We start from the raw sequence: 12,575 nt of genomic DNA, 5'->3' as shown, positions 1-12,575 counted from the left end.
AAGTCCATTCGTGTGCCGTGGTGGATTCTAGGAGAGAGGAGGATAGAGCGAGGGAGAGGAAAAACTCATAGATTTGTTCGTAAATCTAAGGTGCGATGTGAAACTGGAGACCTTCCAATGTGGATGAGGCCATGATGGCTGACTTCGCCATGAAGAGGTTGCTTCCGTTGAAGGAGGTGGCACACTGGAGGGCTCCCGCACCAGGGGAGGTTGTTCCATGACCCTGGTCCAACGAGGTTGCCTCCTTCCTTGCATTCCATGAGCGTGGGCTCGGGTACCCCATGCATTGGTTTTTGCGTGGTCTCCTCAATGAGTGGGGCCTAGAGTTGCATCATCTCAACCCAACTGGGGTGCTGCACATCGTTGGCTTTGTCACCGTCTATGAGGCCTTTCTCAGAATAGAGCCGCATGTGGATCTATTTTGGTGTGTCTTCATTGGGTGAGCCCTGTCTGAGGGGAAATCGCGTAGAACCGCACCAATTGGGGGGTTTGCCCTATAGAAGAGGCCGAAGCCGTTAGTCCCCTACCCTATGTACTCCCTAGTGACTCCAACTGGGGGTGGCATGGCGAATAGTTCTATATCAGGAACCTAGTCGAGGTGCCATTCCTGATGTTTACTGAGGGGAGGCCGGAGAAGAGGGAAAGTTAGACGTGGGGTCCTTCCCGTCAACAGAAAAAGCTGGCGATCATTGAGTCAAAGCTTCAAAAGCTCATGTGGAATGGCCTCGATGGGTTGTGGGTCTTCCACACCTTCTTCCACCATCAGGTTACCCCACTGGGGGAAAGGACGCGGCCGATGTGGGAATACTCTGTCCCAACGGATCCTAACCGTGCATCACCGGAGGAGTTGTCGAAAGATGAAGTCTGGGGTTATCTTGGTCAGGCACTGCAGTTGAGGGATGAAGACTCCCTTGAAGGGATGCTTGGACCCCTTCATGCCACAAAGCTATCCAATTTGGTATGCTTTTTTCCCGTGACCTTTTCCTTGTTTTGATGTCTTGATTGATTTTGAGTTGCCCATTTCGAAGGGACTCGCAGGCTATAAATCTCAGCTGCATCTTTCGAGAGGACCAGAAGGTGCGGTTCGGCAAGCTACCCAGAGGGAGGCTATGCTTGCCAAGAAGAAGAAGAAAGTCAAGAAGGTCTGGAGGAGGTTTGATAAGGAGAAGGAGATCAACCGGCAGGTCCAGGGTGGTGAGAGCTGGAGCAACGTGGAGGCTTAGCTCGAGTTAGAGGAGCCTACGGAGATGGGTGACGACGTGAGTGCCTCGGAGGACGAGGGAGACAAGGACACTGCTGTGACCTTGGTGGAGCACTGTGAGCCCATGACCACATCCGTCAGTGGTGGGCATGGTACGGAGATGCGCGATGATGTTCCTAAGTTGAGGAAGCACGCCACAAGTGAAGACACCGCCCTCGAACGAGATGCGAAGTGAGCGCGGTTGTCGTACCCTTTGGAGGCATCGTCGGCTTCGCGGCACCCTGCTCTGAAAATGGCGGAGCACGCCGATCGGGCGAGAGGACGAGATTGTTCCCCTTTGTCTTTAGGATCAACACGTGTGCATGACCCCCAACGGGGAGATGCCTCGCGAGTTGCTCTGGTGGTTTCACCATGAGCTAGCGGTCGTGGCATTCGTGGGCCGATTGGGGACCAGCCGGTAGCCTCCTCCCTCGTCCAATGCGAGGGGGCATGGGTCATGACCCTTGAGCGATCCTTGTCTGACCGGCTCATCGTCAGCTTGTCGGGGCTTCAGGGTTCTGCTGCTTTTGTCTGGGTATGCATTCATGCTCCATTTTGTTCTCATAGTTGAGTTTTTGAGTGTGACTAACCTACGTTTGTTTGACAGTGGCCAGGGGCTGGCAGGACTGGGGATCTCCCCCTCCCGTGTGAGAAGAGTGGAGACCCAACTTGTAGCGGGTCACGACGAGCGGTGGGGGAAGCAGGTTGGCAGTGGCGTGACCTTCCTTAATGGGGGTTGCATCTTCACGGCCAGTCATGAGCATGGCAGCAGCGGTGGCGGTGGTGATGGCAGTGATCCCCATGGTGATGCCAGAGGTCGAGTCAGAGGTGACTCTTGTGGTCCCTCCCCCGACGGTTGCATAGGAGGATAGGAGGGAAACTGGGCTCCCTGTCTCACCCGACGGAGGAGTGCATGGATCACCCACCGGGTCAGAGCTGGAGGGGTCTAGAGGAGCCACGGCTAGGCTAGAGGTAGAGCAGCCGCCGGTGAGCCATGGAGTCCTAGTGGCAGACATCCCCTTCGACGGTGATGGGGACACCAGGTAGAGACGCCAGCCATCCTGCTGTCCTAGGAGTTGGTGATGATCCGGTCATCACTTGATACTGCGATGGCTGGACCTTCTAGCGGGTCAGGGGCGACCTACGAGCTAGTGTGGCCTTGCCTTGGTGAGTTGGGAAAGGCCTAGTTCATCCTTAGTGATGAGGAGGAGGTGAAGCTCTGGCACCTTCTCGGGGAGAGAAGACTATCGATGGAGTCCGATCTCGCCCTTACCAAGGTGAGGCTCAAGGAGGCCTTGGAGAGGGTTGAGCTCATCCATCAGGCCATGACTATCGACCTACCACACATTGCAGAGGTAAGTTTTCTCCATTCTCGGGGTTGTCTTTGATTCCTTGGCATTTAAATGGTTGTCTTAGCATGCCTGCTTCTTATCTCATAGGACCTAGAGATGATGTCGAGGCGATAGGAGCATGGGCGGCCGAACTGCGTGTGGTCGAGCGGGCGACTGCTGCTGAGTAGGAACTCGACGCGGTGAAGGCCCACTTGGTGGAGACCGAGGCGGTGCCCTAGAAGTCCTTAGAGGCTCTGGAGGCAGAGCGGAAGGCTCGGTCAGACGCCAAGCAAGAAGTGGCCACGCTCTGGGGGCAGATGCTCAGGGCAAAGGAGTCGAACACTCGACTGCTTGAGAGGGTGACCTGGCAAGAGGAAGGACTCTCCATCCTCGAAAGCACCTGCCTCGGTACGTACCTATTCTTACCTCGGTTGATGCCTTGAATTTTTCTTTCCTTTGCTTCTAAATTTGTCGTCTGTTTCCACAACTGGGTGGAAAGATCAGCTCTCTGGAGCAAGAGTAGGAGACAGTCAAAGCGGCGGTCGGTCAGAGCGTAGATGCGCTAGCTCAGTCCCTTGAGGAGCAATGCGTTCTTGAGGGAGAGCTCGACCAGCTTCTCAATATTGCAAAGCTGGTCGTCTTCGAGGTGTTCGGGTCAAGACTAAGCACCAGTATGCCTATCGTCTAGCTGGCAGAGGTTCCAAACAAAGTTTGGGCGCTCATCTCTGATGGCATGTTCTACAGGACATCAGGGGTGCGGACCTCGGTGGCGACCCAATCCCTGATCTGGACTCCGTGGCCATTTGCAGAGGATACGCCGATTGGTGGAGCAAAGACGAGATCCATGCGCTGAGGGAGAGTTTGGTGCTGCATGCACAAATGGTCACTGAGCAGGTCACCACATAGTGGGTGATGGAGGCTTGTCATTCGACCGTGGCCGAAGACATGCGCTGGAAAGTTATCGTCCAGCCTGTGGAGGGAGCGGAGGTCTAGTCAGAGGCGAGCATCATCCTGCCCCCAACCGAGCCGAATGTCATCCCAACCATAGCCGAGCTGCCTTCATCCTCGTCAACTGTACCATCGGCTAATACTGTCAGGGGGTCATAATAGAGTTAGAGTAGAAATAGTCAGTTTATGTAAAAGATGAATTCATGGGGGAGCCCTCGTGTGAATAGTTTTACATTCATGAATATTTTAAGTTCGTTTTTGTGATGAAATCACTTGTGAGGGGAAGCTTGTCCTGTCCGCCCTTGTTTTTATCCTTGCATAGCTTTGTTTTTGTCCTTTTTTGCACCTACCCATTGACCCGTAGGCTGCAAGCTTAAGAACTCGGGCATGGCCCACGAGGCTCAGCTGCTCGTAACCATAGGTCATGGTGGGGTGTGATCGGTCGGGAGGTTAAAGCACAAGTTACGTAGGGTAATCAAAGGAACGGAATGCATTTTTGTTTGGACGACACCCTTTTGTTTGGGCGAAAAGTATTACTACATGATAGTAGAAAAGGAGGGTGGTATCGCACCCCCGTGGAGCCCCCGAGTGACCTAGGCCGAGAGTGCTCGGGCTAGGGCGCTGTACGAGCAAACGTTGAATGGAAATAAATGGTAAGACTGAGCTTTAGGGAAAGAAATGACATAACTATTCGATGTTCCATGTGTTGGTGAGAACGTTGTCATTGTCGCCCTTCAGCCGGTAGGTGCCTAGTTGGATCACCTCGGTCACTGTGTAGGGTCCTTCCCATAGTGGAGAGAGCTTATGTTTCTCCTTAGTTGACTGGGTCCTCTAGAGTACAAGATCACCGACCTCGAGGATCCTCCCCCTGATTTTTCTTTCATGGTACCTACGGAGAGTTTGCTGGTATCGAGCGGAGCAGGTGATGGTCATCTCATGAGCCTCCTCGAGCAGGTCAATCGCGTCCTGCTAAGCCTCCGTGGCTTGGTCTTGGTCAAAGGCCTTTACTCTTAGGGCGTCCTAATTGAGGTCAGAGGGCAACACTGCTTTTGCTCCATAGGTTAGGAAGAAAGGGGTAAACCCCATGGATCGGTTTGGGGTCATTCTCAGGCTCCAAAGGATCGTTGGGACCTCTGCATCCCATCACCTAGCATACTTTTTAAGTCGATCAAAGATGCGAGGCTTGAGTCCTTGGAGGGCCATGCCATTGGGCCGCTCGACCTGACCATTAGTACGCAGGTGTCCGACAGAGGCACAATCAATCCTAATGTCGTATCTGTCATAGAAGTCTAGGAACTTCTTCCCGGTGAAGTTTGTTTCGAGGTCGGTGATGATACAGTTAGGGACACCAAACCGATAGATGATGTCGAGGAAACACTTGACCGCCTCTTCTGATCGGATATTAGTGATGGGCTTCGCCTCTATCCACTTGGTGAACTTGTCCACTGCTACGAGTAGGTGAGTGAAGCCGCCCGAGGCCTTTTTGAGGGATCCGACCATGTTGAGGCCCTAGACCATGAATGGCTAGGTGATGGGGATGGTATGAAGCTCCTATGCTGGTAGATGAGTTTGCCAAGCATAGAATTGGCATCCTTCACACCTGCGGACAACCTCCTCTACATCTTGGAGTGTAATGGGCTAGTAGAAACCTTGGCAAAAGGCTTTTCTGACCAGCGACCTTAGGGCCGCATGATGTCCACAGATTCTGGCATGGACCTCGAGGAGGAGTTGTTTCCCCTAGCCGGTCGGGATGCACTTGAAAGGTCCTCATGTGGTTTTGGTAATTGAGTGACAACCTAGGTGGACTAATTGTGTTTATGTAAGATACACAGATAATTAGTCCACAGGTACATGTGTGTGAGCAACATATGCCATAAAGGTGAAAATGGTTTGGAGATGTTACAAAGCTCACACATGTGATGATGAAGGAGCTCATTGCACATGAGACATGACATTGAGTCATGTGATCAAGGTGGAGAAGATCAAGACATGACTTGGCTTGATGGACCAGTTGCAAGCATGAAGGGCAAGTCGGAGGCTTTGGAGCAATGGACCGCGTTGCGGTGAAGCTTGAGCAAGACTTGGCGCCGATGGACGAAGGCAACGATGAAAACCAAGTGAAGTCAAGATCGATGAACCAATATGATCACATGATGATATGAAGTGGATCATATCATTGTTGATCATGTTGGTGCAGGTGTTGCATCAACATTGAAGGAGATGGAATGGAATGCACAAGGCAAAGGTATAACCTAAGGCATTTCATTTCACCGGTCATAGGTGTGTAGAGAAGTTGATGACCGGGTTTAGGATAGATGGTCGTACTATCAAGAGGGGCAAACTTGTTTGCATATCGGTCATCTAGTGCCACTTGAGTGATCTAACTTTGCATCGTTGCTAGGATTGAGTGGCGTGGCAAGTTGAGTGGCTAATCCTTTGGAAAATGATTGTGAAAATGCTAACACACATATACATGATGGTGTACACTTGGTAGTGTTGGCACATTTACAAAGGAGATGAAGTTAGAGTTGATGTGGATCAACTCGGCAACGGAACGGAGGTGAGAAGGGTCTCACAGAGTGGACCGGACACTGGTCACGTAGTGACCGGACGCTAGGTTCTAGCGTCCGATCAGTAGTGGCAGTCAGCGGGCAGGCGTCGATCATTGACCGGACGCTGGCGCTGGAAGTGACCGAACACTGATGGGGTGCATCCGGTCAGGGTGACGTGTGGTGACGCAGGTGGAGCAGAGAAGCTAGAAGTGACCGGACACTGGTGCTGCGTCCGATCACGATCGACCGGACGCGTCCGGTCATGTCCGGTACCTTACTAGAAATGACCGAACGCTGGGGTTGCCGCGTCCGGTCAGTTCGAGCTACTATGTCTAGTTGACAAATGACCGTTGAGATTGGGCGAATAGTATTTGAAGCATGGGACACGTGGCGTGCATCGCATGATCGGACACTGAGGTCCAGCGTCCAGTCGATCGTACCAGAGCGTCCGATCGTCCCAACTTTTGCCCAGTAAAGGGGTAACGACTCTATTTGTTTGTGGGGTTATAAATAGAAGCCATGGTCAGCCTTAGGCCAGTAGCTGAGCACACTAGAGCCTTGGTGGCTTGTGTAGTAGTGCTTGGGAGCCCTCCATCTCACATATACTTGATAGTGATCATTCAATTGTGTGAGAGAGCGATTCTAGTGCAATTGCTTCATGAGGTTGCATCGAGTGGCACTAGGTGATCGAGTTGCAAGCCGGTGGTGCTTGTTACTCTTGGACGTTGCCACCTCCTAGATGGCTTGGTGGTGGTCTCCGTTGAAGCCCGCAAGAAGCTTGTGCGGTGCTCCAGAGAAGAGCTTTGTGAGGGGCATTGTGCTCGCCCCACGGGAGCCATGAAGAGCAACTCTAGTTGAGCGTGTCATTGAGCTACCCTCACTTTTGGGGTAGGTTCTTGCGGTGCCCAACGTGTAGGCTTGGAGGGTGATGCCAATTAGCCGCCGAACCACCAAGTGAGCGGTCGACACAACGGGGACTAGCATGTTGGCAAACACGTGAACCTCGGGAGAAAAATCACCGTGTCAACCTTGTTCTTCCCGTTGGTTTGCATCCTCGTTACACAAGCTTGTAATTACTTTTGCATACATTGAGCTTGTGTAGCTTACTAGTTACCTTCTTGCCTGTGTAGCATAGAAGTAGCTCCCTTGCGTGGCTAATTTGGTTTGTGTAACCTTGTTAGTCACATTACTTAGTTTGTGTAGCTAAGTAATTACGCTCTCTAATTTGGCATTGGTTGCCTTGTTATTGAGCATTGTTAGTGAGCATTAGGTGGCTTTGTGCTTTTGCTTACTAGCATGTGAAGGAGCTCCCCTGTTGCTTAAAGTAATAGTGGCATAGGTTTGTGTGACCTTGCTCCTAGAATTGGTTAGGTGAGCTCTTGCTAGCACGGCACCTTTGTTGCTTGATTAGTATCTTTGGAAGGTGCTAGAGAACATAGATAGAGGGGTGTAGTCTTGGCTAGACCGATCATTTTAATTCCGCACTTGTTTCGGTTAGTTAACGTGATTAATTTTAGAAAAGACTATTCACCCCTCCTCTAGTCCGCCATCTCGACCCTACAAGTGGTATTAGAGCCCGGCCTCTCATTTGTGGTCTTCACCGACCCAAGAGGATGGCATCTAATGGGCTAGATGTTTGTGAGGCACACATTTTTGATGGCACAAACTTTGCACTTTGGAAAAATCACATGCTTGATCATTTTCGTGCAAAGGGACCAAAATTTTGGTGGGTTGTCACAAGTAGTCTCACCCATGTCTTGGACCATAGAAATCTCACTAAAGCTCAAAGAGTTCTCTATAAATTTGATGCACATGCTTGTTGTTTTCTAATGGATGCTTTAAGCTTTGATTTGATGAAACAAGTAAACATAAAGGGAACCGCTCGTGAGATATGGGAGTCCATCAAGGAAACTTTTGGTGATTCCTCCACATGGGATAATGGCAAATTCAAGAAGGAGGATGAGCCCAAGAAGGAAGTGCTTGAGTGTGTTGAGCATAACCACAATTTAGTGATTGTGGAAGATTGCTCCACCTCATGGTCAATTGATGATGATGATGATGATCGATCTACTATAAGTTCACTTGACAAGGTTGATGATGACGCCACAAGTGTTGCACATGAAGATTCTACCTCAAGCACACTTGATGGTGACCTTGATGATGATGGTTCATGCTCGGGCCACAATTGTGATGCTACTACAAGCTCTTCTCCATCACCACATTGCTTCATGTCACAAGGTGACACCAAGGTATGAAATGATAATGTGGTTGATCATGTTGATTCATATGATGAGCTTATTAGTAGACTTGCTAGCATGACCATGTCTTTAGAAAATGAGAAAGCTAAAACATTGAATCTAGAAAATGAAAACTCATTTCTAAAGAACTCTTGTGAAGAACATAAGAAATTACTTGATGCTTTTAAATCTTCACATGATGAGCTAAACTTGAATCATGAGACACTACTTGTATCTCATAATGAATTGTTAGAACACCATGCTTCTCTCATTAAAATGTTTACAAAGAAACTTAAAAATAATGAGAGCTCATCACATGGGTCAATTAATCAATCACATATTGTTGCTAACCCTTGTGATGTAGGCAAGAAGCATGTATCCACCTCTTATGATGATTTATTAGAAATGCCATGCTCTTCACATATAGATGCTTGTTCTACTTCTATGTCTTGTGAGACTAACCTTTTGAAGGAGAACAATGAGCTCAATGAACAAGTGAAGAAATTGAGCAACAAGTTAGAGAGGTGCTACAACTCTCAAGTCACCTTTAAGCATATGTTGAAGACTCAAAGAAACTTTGGTGACAAGAGTGGAGTCGGCTTCAAGACTAGCAAAGTCAATCATTAAGAAAGCAGCAATGACACAAGTGGCATTGGCTTCAACAAGAGCAAGATCAAGGGCAAAAGATGGGGCAAGAGAAGATATGAAAGAGAAATGAAGAAGCAAGAACAAGAGAAGCTCTCTCATTTCACGTGCTTCAAGTGCCATGAAGTGGGACATCTTACAAATGGTTGCCCCAATGAAGAAAAGCTCAAGTTGAAGAAAGAAGAAGAGAGGCTAAGGCATGTGAAGTGCTTCAAGTGCCGCACTTGAGGTCACCTTACCTCAATGTGCCCAACCAAGCAATTGGTGAAGCAACTAAAAGAGCCTCAACCAAAGCCACAAGTTGAGCAAGAGAAGACACCCCAAGGGCAAATCAAGATCAATCATGAATATGGTGGTGTCTTGATGATGAAGAAGAAGAAAACAAGAAGGGGTGGAAAGGCAAGGCATCCAATGCAAACTCAAGATGCCAAGATGATGAGCAAGAATGAAGATGAGAAGAAAGATTATGCTCACATCAAATGCTTCAAGTGTGGAAGTATGGGACACTTTGCCTCTAAGTGTCCTACCAAGCTTGAGAAGAAGGCTCAAGCAATTCATGAGAGGCAAGGCAATGAGAAGCATCACATGCGTAAAGAAGAGAAGGCTCAAGCAAAGAGAAAGTGCTACTCATACCGGGAAATGGGACACATGGCACATTCATGTCCCCTAGATGATATTTCTAAGCCTAGTTTAATTGTTGATAATAATATGCTCAGAAAGGATGGTAATGGTACCTCTATGATTGCTATTACAAAATATCCCGCTACTCATACTAAGGCATTGCCTAAGTATGTTGCTCCTAACTTGAGAGGACCCAAACTTGTTTGGGTACCATAAAAAAGTGGATGATTGTTTGTAGGTACAATTGGCATGGAAGACTTGATTCAATTGATCTCACATTGTTCATCATATGTTGAATCAAGTTATGAAGCTTAGTGCTCATCCAAACCCAATGCTAAGTGAAAATTGAGTGAAGTCCAAATGCTATCAACATACAAGTGCTATAATTCAAGTTATTGGTAATTCATTGGATATATTTGATGACTTGCAAATGATTGAGTTGAAGCTTGCTAGTTGGATGATCATGAGCTAACCGAGGTATATCCCTTGTTGATCATTTCATTTGGGTGCATATGAGTTGATTGAATTGGATAAATATGCAATGTTGCTTGCTATGAGATGATTGAATGGATAATTGATTAGTAGTCAAGTTTGGATTGATTTGTGTTGGATAAGTTCATAAGATAACATTTAGTAAGTGGTTTGAATGGATATATGTCTTATGGAAGTATTCAAACAAGTTAGCTTCAAGTTTGATTCATATTTGATGAAGTATAGCTCAATTGTTGAAATCTGTTCTATATTGCAAAATCTAAGCTAGTTGTGATCTTAGCCATGTTTGAGCAATCAACACTTATTGGATTAGTATAAAAATTGGTGTACATGCTCTAGACTTATGGTATAAGATGATGTAAAATTTTCATGAGAATTGGATAAGAAATGCTTCAGTTTTGGAGTGGATCTTGTCAGCTATAGTACAGCAGTTTTCAGCATGTAGCAGTGGTGGAAGAATTGAAATATGACAGCAATCTAGAAGTCAAATGAAGCTAAAATTTTTACAGCTGCTAGATAACTTAGTAAAGAACATCTCCACAAAATTTTGTGGTATTTGGATTTGTACTTTGGAAAATATGCTCATTCCTTTGAAGGGTACAAAATCTGTCAGAAAAGTGACAAATGTTGGATTGATCTAGAGTCACTTTGATTGAAAGGTCCTCAAGTTAGAAACATGTTTACAAGTGTTTGAGGTACCTAAATTTAGTTTTGAGATGATCTAGAAGCATGACAAGCAAAGAGTACAGGGCTATTTGATTGTGGAGTGTACTTTGCACACATTCGGTACTCAAATGAAAAGATCAAGATCAAACTTAAGGTGAAGTTGAAGTTTAAGTTCTAGTGACTATTGGAAATCATTTGGTAGAAAGAAAAGGACTTAAACAAGAAGAAAGAAAAGGACTTAAAGAAGGAATCAAGGTTACTCACCAAGTTAAGTCCATCACTTGGATCAATCAATCAAGTCATTTCAAGTGAGTATCAAGAATGATTTTTGGAGAGAGGTCACTTCTCCCTAGTGTAGGGGGTTGCCGCCTATGTGTAGGTAAACCAAGTACGGTACTTGGAAGGCTAACATGGAAGTGGTGATCCAAGGAACATTTAAGATGCTTAGTTGAAGCAATCAAAAGGGTTGATCAAGAAAAGCAAGCAACACCCAAAAGAGAGCTAGTCATGATATTTCAAGTGGTATTCTCAAATTGATGCTCTCATGCAAGCAAAGATCAAAAGATAAAGCAAGCCAACCACAACAAGAAAGTGCGCTTGATCATAAGTGGTATTTATTTCATATGGGTGAAGAATAAAATTCAACATGGTATATATTGGTCTTCACCAAGCTTATAATTGGACTTCATATTGCTATTGGAGTAATAAATTGGAATCTATGTGACTATCCTCTACTCCAACATGGCAAAGGTATCATTGTAATGTGCATGATTATTTCATCCCTTACTAGTATGCGGTGAGTGCATATAGTACATGCTTCATAGGATCATGCATAACAAATGAAATGCTTAAATTCATAGCCTACCACTATTGTTTGAATGATTACTTGATCTAGTGGTTAGTACATGAATTTGTTCATGAGCTAGTGAACCCAAGTACTTGACTCAATTTGGATTGCTAACAAGTGACAAGTACAACATTGGCAAGATAACCCTTGCAAGAGGTGTGAAGAAGCTTGTCATTGGTTCAAACCAGACTTGAAAGCTTAGGCAAATCAATTTAGTTCAAGTCAATCATAGAAGCTCATGATAGTGATAAGAGTACAAGCACAAGACAACAATGCAAATGGATATCTAGTTTGTTTGTTTCAAATGGTATCTAAACTCAAGTATTTTATCAAGAATCTACAAATGATGTCTAGATCAACTCACAAGTCATATCCTATAAGTGGTACTCATGAAGATAGCAAATGTTCAAGAAATGGTTTTTATTGAAAAACTCAACAAGCGGTTCCATACTAGAAGATTCTTTCAAGTGATATAACATCTACACATAATATCAATCATGCAAGAAAATGGTTCCACAAGTGATCCTCAACTTTAAGTGATCATCAAATGAAGAATGCATCCCTCACCTACAAGAGCTCAAGTATATCAAATGGATGAACCATGCTATCACATAGGGGGAGGTGTCACACAAATTGGTATCAAGATCAAAGATCCTATGTGTGGTATCTCAAGAAGCCTTACACAAGATACAAGTGGTATGAATTACAAGTGGTATTTATAAATGGTGTCATTCCAACAATCAAGTGGTGTCCATAAAAAATACAAGATTCAAGCCTCAACCATCTACCCCAAACGTATACCTTTGCATCAATGAGAAGCTCACCTTTTATGGAAATTGATGACAAAGGGGGAGAGATTGTACAAAGATATGAAAGCTTTGAGATTGAGATTGTACAAGGGGGAGAGATAAGATATAAAAGCTCAAAGAAGTAGAGGTTGGACATGGACATGGACAAAGAGGGAGCAACATTGAAGAAAAGAGATGGATCAAAATT

The sequence above is a fragment of the Miscanthus floridulus genome, chromosome 2 (genome assembly GCF_019320115.1).
Source record: "Miscanthus floridulus cultivar M001 chromosome 2, ASM1932011v1, whole genome shotgun sequence".
NCBI classification, from domain to species: domain Eukaryota; kingdom Viridiplantae; phylum Streptophyta; class Magnoliopsida; order Poales; family Poaceae; genus Miscanthus; species Miscanthus floridulus.
This window is presented reverse-complemented; position numbering follows the sequence as displayed.